Raw genomic sequence first — 13,784 nt, 5'->3', positions numbered from 1 at the left:
CAATTAACCATCCGTGCACAGGTCAAATTGGCATGATTGGCTACCCACGGGGTGAAAAGGGACAAGGCACCCGCGGGTTTTACATAAGTGGCTTGGCCCCACAGGCTCATAGAAGAATATCGAATCTCGGTGGCATTCATAAAATTTAACATCCCCAATGCATCTGCAGCATCGCCTGGTGCCTTACATACTGGGACCAGGCAGGTGCCCAGCAGGCCATGCATCTCAGGGGCCTGCTGTAAACAAAAGGAAGTTTAATTGGCAAGGATCGCAAGTCGAGCCCATATATTATAACGCATGCAGCTATGCAATTCGGGTTCGGCCCCAACCAATGACACACAAAAACAACACAACAATATGGTACAAGAATTAACGGTCAAACAAGCAAAAATAGCAGCAGTAAAATTCTCGGGGGTAGGCTTGGCCTTGTTATTCTCCAGCGTTTGCTGAGCCTGCTGCGTCAGTTGTTTCACCTGCCCCCAGGTGACCTTTGGTGCCGTCTTTGTGGCTTGGCACGCTTGAATGGTCTCGGTTAGATTCAGATTGAAGTCGGGTATCGGGTTCTTGAGGCCTTGATGCCACGTCATCGTGCCACGGTCGCACGTTCTTGGCAGGGACCCACAACGGACCTGTGGGAGTAAGCACAGCGGCATGCCCCCGTCCCCAGGTTCTCAATGGAACGGGGCCATACCAATTAGGGTCTGGGCTCTGCCTATATTTGACAGATGGGCATGGGAGCGGCGTTTCCATCTTAAATGTCATTCAGTGACTGTAAAATTCTGAAAGATATTTAAAATATTTAGGGTGAGCAATACTATCACCAATTAATTTTGCTTGGCTCCCATGGTTGGCCCATCATCCCCCACTGTTTTATTTTGCTTTATCAGGGACTCTTTAAGTGTATAATAGATCCATTCCACAATGGCTTGACCTGTGGAATTATACAAAATACCAAAAACGTGGTTAATTTGCCACTGCGTGCAGAAATCTGAAAATCGATAAAAAATGTAGGCGGGGCCATTATCGGTTTTTATCTATCGGGGGGGCGGCCCATTACGGCCACCGCAGCAAAAATGTAATTAATTACATGTTTGGCCTATTCGCCCCGTTGGGGGGTGGCCCAAATATAATGAGAGTAAATATCAATGGTAACATGTAAATATTTCCAGGAAAAAAAAGGGGAATAAAGCGTAACATCCATTTGCCAAATTTAATTAAATAAAAGGCCACGGGGATTAACACCCAATTCGGGGCAATGAAAAAAAAACGTGCACAATGATTACAAATTAAAACAATACATTGGGCTTAAATTAGGGGAATCATAAAATGCTTCACTAAAAATTCAGCATTTTGATGAAAAAATACATGACTATCAATGGGATCCGAAAAGAACAGAATGGGTTAACTGAAAAGCCAAAAAAAACAAAAAAAAAAACAAAACACTGACTCAGTCAAGGACACCGCTTAGCAAAATGTATTAGCCAAAAAAAAAAGGGGGGGGACAGCAATAACTCAATCATTAATAGTAAGCTGTGATCCAAATTTGCTTAACAAGTCTCTTCCCCATAGGGACACAGCAATATCCATAATATAGGGCTTAAGGAGAATCTCTTTTCCCCCTTCTTGTGGAGTTATGGCAATCCATCGAGTGCTTTGTTGAGCAGCCTGCAATCCGCCCACGCCCCAAATGGCTGGCACTTCGGATTTGTCCCAGGTGGACGGCCACTGCCGAGCGGAGATGACTGTAACGTCAGCTCCAGTATCCCCTAGCCCCTCAAGGGGGATACCGTTGCAGTAATAGGTACGTTTAAACTTTGCTTGTCCTATTGCTTGAGTAATCGCTGCCACCTGAGGATGGGCCTTCGCTAAGGTGGACCCGAAACCCCCAGCGTTCCGGGTCACATCTGTTCCCCCTGCGGGCAAACAGAAGGGAAGGATCACCATCTGGGCCCATGAATCTCCTCTATGCAGCTGTTTTGGCATATGAGCCCAAATCTGAACATAAATACGTCCCATATAATCACTGTCTATTACCCCGGGGACTATTTGAATGCCATATTTTCCGGCATGGGAACGAGGGAGAATTAACCCCATCGTGCCCGGGGGCAGGGGCCCCGAGAGTTGGGTAAGAACCGCCACCACCTCCCCGGGGAAAGTGAGCTCCTTATCTTCCTGCAGCAACAAATCAATTCCCGCACTTCCTAGGGTGGCCGCCGGGGTGTCATAGATGGTACCTCCTCCCACCTTTGGGCCGGGGCTGGGGGAGCGCCTGGTGCCCTGTTTCCCGGAGGCTGGGCATTGGGCGGGGGATTGTTATGGCATTGATTTGCCCAGTGGTAACCCTTCTGACATCGGGGACAAATAGACCTTGGCCTATAGAACTGCTGTTGCGTCCCGGTATTGGCCCCCCCCCCCCAGGGGCCCGACACTCCCTCTTAAAGTGGCCTGGTTTCCCACAATTAAAACACTTTCCCTGGGGTCTGGACCCCTGCTGCATGGCTGCTGCCAGCAAATTCATCTGATGCACTTGAGTGCCCACATCTGTGCACGCTTTTAACATTTCTGCCAGAGTGTACTCCTGTTTGGTCACAACGGACTGCAACGCCTTGCGGCAGTCCGCATTAGCATTCTCATAAGCAAGTTTCCTCATTAATTCCCACTGGGCATCAGAATTATCTACCTGCCTCTGGATAGCCTCCTGTAGTCTGTTAATAAAGTCCACATACGACTCTTGAGGGCTCTGGCGGGTGATAGTAAAAGACCGGGAGGGTTTCCCCGTCTCCGGTACTTTAAACAGGGCTCTTAAAACACAGCGCCCCACAACCTGGAGCGTAACGAGAGGAATGTTCGCAGCCTGCTCTTGTAAGCCAGCAAACTGTCCGGCTCCATACAACTGCTCGGGAGTATAGATCCCCCCCGAGGTCCGCGCCTGTTGTAATGCCTGCTGTTGAAATTCACTATCCCAAATAACATACTGCGCGGGGCTTAAAAGCATCCTACAAAAATCCTTCCAATCTTGGGGGAGCATGTTATACCCATTTGCAATCCCTTCTAACATGCCTCGGGTAAAGGTGGATTTCAACCCAGACTCGGTAACTGCTCGCCTCTCCTCTCTGAGAACAGAATAGGGGAGGGCTGTGATTTCCACTATGACCTCCCCCTCTGCGTTGCCAGGGAGATGTGTCACCGGGAAGGCAGCCAGTAGCTCCGTTATCTCCTGGCCTGTGAGCTGCCCTGATTCTTTCTCCCTCTGTATCATTGCCTGAAAAGAAGACAGCCAATGATTCAGCTGTGAAGTGCCCTCCGTACCCGGGCATGCATCATGGCAGTCGGGTACCGCCTGAAGCGGCTTGGGAGGCAAGATCCTAGGGTAAGGAGGGGGGGACCCAAGGCGCGGGGGTGAGAAGGCTAGCCCTGGAGGACGCTCCAATCCCGATTGTCTCCAGAGCCTCCTTGCATCGCTGCCAAAGCAGGAGCCACTGCACCGCAGCTCTAGGCTCTGCGTGCAGTGTCGCCCCTATTTTTATCCAATCATCTACCAACAATGACCCGCGATCCGGGTACCAAGGACATTGGCAATTAATTTCAATTAACAACTGTTCTAACTGGCTCAGGGAGGCTGGCCCGCCAGCCTGTTTTAAAATAGCTCTCAACTCTTTCGCATGAACTTTCTGCCGAGTTGACAAATCTCCCCCCATACTCACGAAATGAAGCTTTTCTAGCGGAGGTCGGTGCACCGGGGGCTGTTCCAGCCGATGAGCAGGGGGTATCACGTCGGGGTCACCAGATGTAGTAATGACGGAGCCGAGTCAGTCAGTCTGTTTCCGTGGAACCGCCCCCAACGGGGCTGTCCACGTCTATTTATTATAAGTGGTTATATAAATCATGCTATTATACGCATGTACAAACTGAAGCCAACATCTCGCCCCCTCTCCTGGTTGGTGCTTTTGCACTATGTACTCCAGAAATACACACCTTATCAGCGCTTAATCTATGTACCTCCTGACCGGAAGTGTGGGGGGGGTGTGGGAACCATTTCAGCGGCTCTAAATCCGGGGGCGGCATTCCAACCCCCTTAGTGCTTAGGAAATGTAACGTTCCTACAGTTCCAGAGGGTGAAATGACATTTTCCCCTATCCCTGCCCTGTTCCTGCTCTTTGTTATAGTTCAATATATTTTAAGTGAGAAAAATGGTAGTAAAAATATCTGCTCTGCAGCACAACCTGAACCAACATCAGAGCAACTGGGAGTGAAACAACTTCTTCCCCAAGAGTGAACTCGATGACTAACAATGCCTTTGAAATGGGGGAACAGTATAACCGTGATGCTCAGGGTTTGTTTAGACTAGGGAAAGTGATGGAGTTTAGCTCAGGTCAAGGGGGAAGCTAATGGCAACCCCTGCACCTGGGCTGCATCTGCTCTACAACTATAATTGTCTTGTTACACCAAGATCACTAACTTGAGCAGCCAACGCCATGTGCAGCCCTAGTGGATGGAAGGCACAGGTAGCTTTAGCCTCAGTGTAGCTTGTTGGGATCAAACCTCTCTCCCACCTGGAGCTGACGAACATTCCTGGCAGGAGGGACACACACTCCTACGACTCAAAGGAAAGGAGTTGATAGAAAAGATCACAGGACTGACCCCAAAGACGGGTGAGCTGCAAAAGGCAGAAGCAGGCAACTGATCTGGTGGAGCTGAGACACCACGGTGAAGATGGTACAAAATCACTGTGTGGGAATTAGCAAATGTGATTTAAAAAACAAAAACAAAAAACCTTTCTCCAGCCCTAGTCAAGGGATTTAAAACAGTTCTCTCTCATGTGGATTTTCTGATGTGTAATAAGGTTTGAGCTCTGCCCAAAGCTTTTCCCGCACTCATGTGTAGGGCGTCTCCCCTGTGTGGATTCTCTGGTGTGTGATAAGGTGTGAGCGCTGACTGAAGCTTTTCCCACACTCAGAGCACGTGTAGGGCGTCTCCCCTGTGTGGATTCTCTGATGTGCGATAAGGCTTGAGCTCCAAATGAAGCTTTTCCCGCACTCAGAACACGTGTAGGGCGTCTCCCCAGTGTGGCTTCTCTCGTGTGTGATAAGGTTTGAGTGCCGATTGAAGCTTTTCCCGCACTCAGAGCACGTGTAGGGCGTCTCCCCAGTGTGGATTCTCTCATGTCTGATAAGGGCTGAGCTCTTGCTGAAGCTTTTCCCGCATTCAGAGCACGTGTAGGGCGTCTCCCCCGTGTGGATTCTCTGATGTGTGATAAGGTTTGAGCACTGATTGAAGCTTTTCCCGCGCTCATGGCGCATGTAGCGTCTCTCTTCCAAGTTGATTCTGTTGCGTGGAATAAGGGCTGAGTGGCTACTGTAGTTTTCCTCTGGCCTCTGCTGAGTCTCACAGGCTTTTGTGTTTTCTGGGAGTGCACAACTCCTGGAAACATCCCCTTTGGATCTTCCTGATAACATCCAATCTGCATCTACTTGCACAGTGTCTTCCTGCTGGGGTTTCTCCTCCTCGTTCTCACTCACCAGCCCATCGCCGGATGGGAGACAGAGAGAATCCAGACATAGGTCACTCCCTGTGCCTGAGAAAAAGGAAATGTCAGAGAGAGGAATGGAAACCAAAATATATCTGGGAGAGATCAAACCTATCAGGTGCTGATTTTCCCCAAACCCTTCCACAGAGAAGAGAGGAAGGGATCAGTTCTGGGTCCTCATTGCACCATAACTCTCGGGGAAAGTGAGATCAGGGAGGGACCTGCTGCCAGTTGTCAGTCAGAATAGGAGGGAAGCCATGAGTGACATCTGCCATAATGATTCCACATCTGCAGGGAACAATCCTGAACTTGAAGAGCTCATGGGGTCTTTGTAGGGCATCCCAAATGTTTCCTGCATTCCTAAGCAGTTGTTGAGTTGTTGAACCAATTCCTCACCTGCAAAGGCAGCTCTCGGGAGCACTTCTTTCTCAGAGCCCTGGAGGTCCGGGACCCACGGTTCTTCCCCTCGTTCCAGCTGCGAGATCACATCAGGTTTGGAAACTGGAAACCCTACTGCAGGCAAAGAAAACAAGGGAGGTCAGTGGAATTTGTGGGATACTTGTCACAAAGAATATTCCATAGTTTTAACCCCATCTCATTTTTAGACAGTAACATCTGTAGCTCTCAGGATTCATCTGCTTGCCTGCATCAATATCTCTTTTCTTATAAGTACAGTATTGTGATAGGTTTATTAATTCATATTAAAAAAATATTTGGCTGTAATGCAAGAAACCTACAGGCCAAAAACCTGCATTTTAAGCTAAAGCAAAGTTAGCATAGCTATATCCTGTGCCCTTTTACCCAGAAAAGGAACTGTTTTTCCTATACCCAAATAAAGTGCCTACGCTTAGGTCTAAGACCCTTTACCTAGACCAACAGACAATGAAGAATAGCAAAGGGGATTTTTCAAAGTTGCACTCACAGACTGAACAAGTACCCCACAAGTGCGCAGACACCTGCCATCCATACGCACATACATACTAGCCTATGGAGTAAGCGTACCCTAACATTTCTATGGGGGAAGACTGAAATTTGGGCATAAGAGGAAGGATTTCCGGCATTTATTTCTATAAAAAGAGGTAACCTACCTCACTATGGTATCCCCACCCCCACCTCGACCTCCTCCTTCTTCTCTACACTTCACCATCTTCAACTACGTATTCATGCTATCCATCTACGACAGCTATTAACCAGTAATACGCTGCACTTATTTTCTTTTCAAACCTTAAGTTCAAAAGGGACTCGGCTAAGCTTGGTCTCTCTAAACTTTATTTTAATTTGTGTATCAGATTATTTAGTTGACCTAAAAAGTAAATTCCAAAGTAGATTTGACAGCTCTTTGCATTAGTTTCCCTTGCAAGAGCTGGGAAACCAGAACCGCTAGAGGCGAGGCCAACAGCAGTTTATCAAAACAGGGTGTGAATATTAACCGAAGTTTGCAGCACATAATATTGTATCATCATATGTATCTCCTGAACAACAGTAATACAATTGTAACTCTGTAATTCTACCTGTTTTACAATTTACTTACTATTTCATTGAGTTTAATAAAGTCTTTATGACTATATCTGTCTCCCTGTGAGCTTCCTGTCATGCCCCCGAAGGTCCCTTTATCAATTCTGTGGAACCCGATTCGAAACATGAACTTTTATCTTTATCTTTTATCTTCTGATTAAACAAATTGGCAAGCCTAAACCCATATTAATTAATATAAATGATTAAGTATTATTAATTAATTAAAATAATTACAATACAAATTAAATTAAGTTGATATATCAAATCAACATTACTAACACACCCCAAATAAGGCTACGCATCCCAAGGCCATCTTCCTTGGCTCAAAGTAGCAGGAGAGTTACTATTATAACAAATCATATTCATTACCTTAGTGCCTAAGGACCAACTAACAGTGGGTCCCCATTGTGCTAGGCAAAGTGCAAACAGAGAATAGTAGATGGCCCATGCCCTGAAGAATTTACAATCTAAATCAGGGGTAGGCAACCTGCGGCAGCGAGCTGATTTTCAGTGGCACTCACACTGCCTGGGTCCTGGCCCCTGGTCGGGGGGGCTCTGCATTTTAAATTAAGCTTCTTAAACATTTTAAAAACCTTATTTACTTTACATACAACAATAGTTTAGTTCTATATTATAGACTTATAGAAAGAGACCTTCTAAAAACATTAATATGTGTTACTGGCACACGGAACCTTAAATTAGAGTGAATAAATGAAGACTCAGCACAGCACTGCTGAAAGGTTGCCGACCCCGATCTAAATAGACAGGACAGACACAGAATGGGGGAAGGGGTAGAACTCACTGTTAGAATAGAGATATTCAGGCCTGCCTGTAAAGCCTAGACTTTAAGAACGTAGGGGTATTTTTATCACTTTGTCTTTATACCCCTGTAACTAGCTAATTATCAAAATCTCAGTCTGTCTGTGTAAGGGCCTTCTCTCACTAGGATAGGCTGAGGCCTTGTTCTTAGGCTAAGGCTTTTGGCTAAGCAGCAGGGGCAGCCATAAGCTGGGAAGCGAAGGGTCACATCCTCACATCCCAAACCAGTCACACTGAAATAAGGTGCTATTGGGCTGTTAGGAAGATGATCCTGTCCTGATAGCGCCCATCACCACCAGATAAAGAAACAGATCTTAAGATGGATAAAGAAAACTTAGTTTGATAGCAGCCTGTCTGGAAAGAAATCACTTATCAATGGTTGTGAAACCCTCATTTCTGTACTGTTTTATCTTTATGGCCACCACTTTAACCTTGTTAATCAGTCTGGTTCTCTAATTGTTTCTGTCTGCTGCATAATTATTTTTTCTAGGTGTAAGTTCATTAGGGCAGTGGAATATGCTTGCTTGGAAATAACCCCAATAAACATCGCATTATCTGTGCTTCAGACTTCTGGTCATTTGCTGCTTGCTGTCTGCGTGACAAGAACCAGGGAAGTGGGAGGGTGAAGGGAAAACCCTCTAACAAATGGACATGACCTGATAACCAAGAGGTAAACCTTTAAGGAAGGTTTTAATACACTTTGGAACAGATCAGGGATTCCCATGAGGACTGAGAGGGAGTGATGGTAAACACGCATTTAGATCCTTTTCTTGTTTTATATATTTTTCCCATAAGGCTGAACCTCTGGCACTGTCATGGATCCATAGGATCTGTGCAATGCCCTGGCTTTTAAACAGTCCTTGGGAAGTGCCCCTTGAGTGCACTAGACCCCCAAGGGCTCCCACTCTTCCACAAGGACAGGCCACTTAGCTTCAGCACCTGAGACTGAGCCACTTCCTCGGTACCCTTCCTGCACACTCCTCTCCACTTCTTCCCATTACTCTCAGCCAGCACCACCTGCCGGCACCTTGGGAGCTTCTTGTGTTCCCTCCTCGTCTCTCACAACCTCGTCCCTCCCTGCTGCTTCTTAGCTCTAACCCTGCACACACCCTCCCCATGTCCTGACACCCCAGAATTATCTACTCCCCTCTTCTCCTCCCTTCCCACAGCTCTGTTCTCCCTTCATCCGTGGGGTCCTGAATGGCAACATTATACGCTCTCCTATCAAAATAGGAGCTCATCTGACTGTCACACAAGCCATGCATGAGTCATACACCTATTTACTCAATTTAGAATTCTATAGGAGGTATATTTTCCTCTTAAAATGAGGAATAGGCATGAAAGCTACAGTTATTAATGTATCCAATAAGGATACATTAAATGCAATTTTAAAATGACTGACGGCACCAAAAAGGCACATGTCCAAAAATGATACTAGTGGGTGGGAGATAAGGCAAAAAAAGGGGGAGCAAGGAAACTTGTATGACAAATAAAGGTATAAAGTTATTACTACTCAGGTTCTTCAGAGACCCCACAGCTTCTAATAAGCCAGGGGACAGGACTCCTTACCCAGCGAGGTCACATTCTCATAGTTCTCCTGCATGACACCCCTGTAGAGGGCTCTCTGAGTGGGGTCCAGCAGAGCCCCCTCTTCCCTGGTGAAATACACAGCCACCTCCTCGAAGGTCACCGGCCCCTGAAAGAGCAAGAATCCAACACTCAATACCTGCTGCCCCACTCACTACCCCACTATTCACGGAACAGCAGCACCAGGGAAATGGAAGCTCCGGGAGGCACATGTTAACAGAGTCCCACCCCACCTTGCTTAGAGCAGCCAGGAGGCATCAGAGGGTGGAAAGAGAGAACTTCTGTCTCCCCCAGCTGACAGACGGAGGCAGGATCTTCACGTTTATCACATACCTACTAGCCAGAGCTTAATATAGGAGATGGGGCTGTCTCTGGACCCTGCTGGTGGCTCCCTGGTAGGAATCCCACCACTCTCCAGATAAAATATATGGAAGAAAGGGGAAGTCAATAGGAAAGAATAGAAGGTCAGAATTGTAGAAAGTTGGTAAGGGAAGCTATCAGAAATCAATGACCAATTAATGAAAATAAGAAGGAAGTTTTTAAAAAGTATATTAAGTACAAAATTAATCCTAACAATGGAAGTGGCAAATTACTAGATGGAAATGGCAGAATTATCAAAAATAATGTAGAAGAGGTAAAAGTGTTCAATAAATATTTCTCTCCTGGATTTGGAGAAAAACGGATGATGTAAGTCATATAAGACGTTGACGACGACAGTCTTTCCATTCCAACAATAACTCACGAGGATGTTGAACAGCAGCTATTACAGTTAGACATGTTTAAATAAGCAGGTCCAGATAACTTGTATCCCAAGAGTTTTCAAACACCTGGTGGAGAAGTGTGGTGGACTTTTAATGGTGATTATAATTAGGACTTGGAACACTGGGGAAATTCCAGAAGACTGGACTAAAGCTAATGCCGTGCCAATATTTTAAAAGTGTAAAAGAGATGACCCAGCTAATTATGAGAGTGTTAGTCTGATACTGGGCAAGATAATGGAGCAGCGAATATGGATTTAATTAATAAAGAATGAAAGGAGGGTAATATAATTAGTACCAATTAACAAAGGTTCAGAGACAACAGATCCAATCAAACTAACTGGATATCCTTATTGGATGAGATCAAAAAGTTTGGTTGCAACTAATAGTATTGATGTAATATACCTAAATTTCTGTAAGGCATATGACTTGGTTCAGCACAACATTTTGACTAGAAAACTAGAAAGATAAAAATAAACACAACATACATTAAATAGATTAAAAACTATGATTGTAAATGGGGAACCATGCTTGAGTAGATTTCTTTCTAAGGGGTTCCCACAGGGATTGGTTCTTGGCCCTGTGTTATTTAACATTCTTATCAATGACCTGGAAGAGAATATAAAATCATCACTGATAACGTTTGCAGTTGCCACAAAGATCGGGGTTGGTGGTAACTAATCAAGTGTCAGTAGGTTCAGGCTTCAGCACTGGGAGTCTGGGTAGTTTTCACAGCCATGGCTAGAGGGTTATTTCCTGTTCCACAAAGAGGGGAATTTCCATTCCCAACACCTGTGCCTTGAAATTAGGCCCTGACACTACACCCCACATGCAGCCTAGTGGTATGATTATCAAATGATTAGGACATAATTATGAGGCATTTTGTGCAAGATGCGTCATGTTCAGTTCATTGGAAAAGTTATGATTTGCTGAATATGATTGTCCTATTTGTGTGCATGTATCATGTTTGTATCTAAAGTTATGGATATTGACTCTGTATCTGTATTTCAACTGTGCTTACTCTGGGTAACAGCCACAACGAGCCTTTCAGGTATAACAAAGAAGCCAGACAGTGTTCATGGCTCATCAACAAAGACAATGGACCATGGAAGAGCTTAGCCTTCCTGTGAATGTTTCAGCCAGCCTATGAGTCATGGCTACTATGACTCAGCAGGACATGCTAGAGCATGTGACCAGACCATTTGACACTAAACTCCATTTTGGTACCTGTATTTTTCCACAAACTGGACTGGGAACTGAGTTTAGAACAAAGGGTTCCTGCCATATGGAAAAGCTACATAAGGTGGGGTGTGATGGCATCTCTTGGCCTCATTCCCCACACAAGAGAACTCCTGGAAACACTTGAGGAACATGTTGAGATGAGTTCCTGTCTGCATCCTGTAGAACTTGCCATACCAGTATTGCCCTGGCCTCTTCGTTTGTCATTCAGTGTTAAACACATTCTAAGACAATATGCATTTCCTCACCTTTTGGGGGCGAAGCCAGACTTTAAGGCACCTGCTCCCCTACATGGTGTTAACTTCGCTTGTGCCAATCAGAAACAAACACAAACAGGTTTTGGGCCCCGTCCCCTATGACACTTCTATGATGTCATTGTGGGTACTTTATGGCCTGCCTGCCATGTGCAGGCAGGGAGAGGAGAAAGAAAACGAATCCTGTGTATACCCGTGTATTCTGTGTATACCCGTGTATCCTGTGTATACCTGTAACCGAGCCTGATCACCTCGAAGCCTCTCTCTCAGCTCACGTGTTTCAAATAGAGCTTCTACGTTTGCCGGTCGTTATGCGTTGGTTTGTATTTGTAAGTATCAGTTATTACTAAATGCTGCATCTTTGTTTATAAATATTGTTAGTAGATATTTTAGTCATTGTGTGTTTTAAGTTTCATTAACTCTATTAGCTAATCTTACGCTGCTCCCTTACCCCTTGTAATTATCCCCAATAAAACTTTTAAATTGATTAAGTTTAGTGTGTGTGTGTGTGTGTCTGCAGTTTGCATCGTGACCCATACTCTCCTTGCATCCCTTACCAATATAGTCTGTTGCCACGTGCAGCCTGGTAAATAACAGGCCTGCATTTTCTTTCGCCCCTGCGAGTCCGTGGCAATCTACAGAACAAAGACTGAACTGGGGGATGTGCTGGTCCCAGGGTAAAGGGATTTCTAGCTTGTGTATGGAAACTTGGGGGACTGCTTCTTTGGTAAAGCACTCAGGTAGCTTAGTTGGGTGTATGGCGCCACCTGCTGTCGTGTTGGGTGATAACAGGGCCTGAAGAGGCTGGCTGAATCTCCAGCAAAGCAGTGTGAGAAGGTGTGATGGAGTAGGGGCTGTGTGTGGGGGGGATGGGAGAGCCGGGGATTACTTTAGGTGAGAGACAAGTGCTCAGCCTGTAACCTGAGCCAGGGAGTGGTGTCAACGCCTTTGCCCGGGAAGGTGGACAAAGGAAGGGGCCGGCTGGAGGGAGGGGAGTTTAGTTTTGGTTTTGGGCTGGGTGGTTGGAATTTAGGGGATTAAGCTTCCTGGACCCCAGAGGGGCTTGACTGAGGGGTGCTGGCTGTGCCTCCAAGCTCTGCTGTAACCTGCATTCCTGTTGTCCAATAAACCTGTTTTACTGGCTGGCTGAGAGTCACTGTGAGTCCTAGGAAGAGGGGTGCAGGACCAGACTCTCCCACACTCCGTGACAACTGGTGGCAGGTGGGATTTACTGCACCCCCACGGACGGCGCTTCCTGCAGTAAGTGACTGGGGAGCAGTAAAAGAAAGGGACAATTTTAGGGGTAATTAACCCCTGGGAGTGTGTGACCAGAGAGAAAGAATTTGCAGTAACAGGGTCCCCCAGGGGATTGCAGCGAGCGGTCCCAGGGGCGGAGGAGTCTGCGGCTCGACCCTGGCAGAGAGGTGGTGACCTCAAGAAGGGCTGGTGCACTAGGGGTCTCCCTGGAAACCGTGGGGAGCGGTGAGCACCCCGGCCTGCGAGTGGCCAGCAGGAAGATGTATGCCAAGCGGCGTAAGTGCGACCTGGTGGAGCTGTGCAAGCAGAGGGGGCTGCGCAGAGGGAGGCTTACCAAGGACCAGCTGATTGCCCAGCTGGAGGAGGGAGACCACTTGAATGAACTGATCCCTGTGTCTGAGGGAAGCAGCCTGGCAGATGCAGCGCAGGCCCCAGTGTCTGTCCCAGCTGGGAGTGGTCAGCCGGCAGCTGAGGGCTTCCTGAGACCCCCCATCCCTATGCCTAGGGGAAGGGCGGGGAGGAGCCCAGTGAATACCGAGGGCACTGTGACCCCTCCGGCCAGCAGGGGATCCTCCCGGCGAAGCTCACCCCCCAGCAGGGGATCGTCCCGGTGACGCTCGGCATCCGTGGAGCGGAAGCGGCTGGAATGGGAGAAGGAGCTAAAACTGAGAGAGCTGGAGGATCGTGAGAAACAGAGAGACCATGACCGGGAGGAGAAAGAGAGACAGCATCATCATGAGCTGGAACTGGTGAGGCTGAGGGGCAGTGAGTCCCCGGCTGCGGTGAGTGAGGGGGGGCCCAGGACTGCGCAGAGCTTTGATAAGTGCA

General features: G+C 47.0%; 1 long non-coding RNA gene and 1 pseudogene across 1 annotated transcript; one reads left to right on the top strand and one right to left on the bottom strand.

Moving 5' to 3' along the window:
- The window catches only part of LOC120381647, a 438,779-nt pseudogene that overhangs the window by 253,663 nt on the left and 171,332 nt on the right, over positions 1-13,784 (top strand).
- Positions 288-3,821, bottom strand: LOC120381649. Its single transcript, XR_005588120.1, has 3 exons — positions 3,705-3,821; positions 1,806-1,913; positions 288-629 (listed from the first exon to the last, which is right to left on the bottom strand). It is a non-coding gene; the product is annotated as an uncharacterized LOC120381649 (long non-coding RNA).

Source organism: Mauremys reevesii, linkage group 14, assembly GCF_016161935.1.
Source record: "Mauremys reevesii isolate NIE-2019 linkage group 14, ASM1616193v1, whole genome shotgun sequence".
Classification (NCBI taxonomy): Eukaryota; Metazoa; Chordata; order Testudines; family Geoemydidae; genus Mauremys; species Mauremys reevesii.
This window is presented reverse-complemented; position numbering and strand designations above follow the sequence as displayed.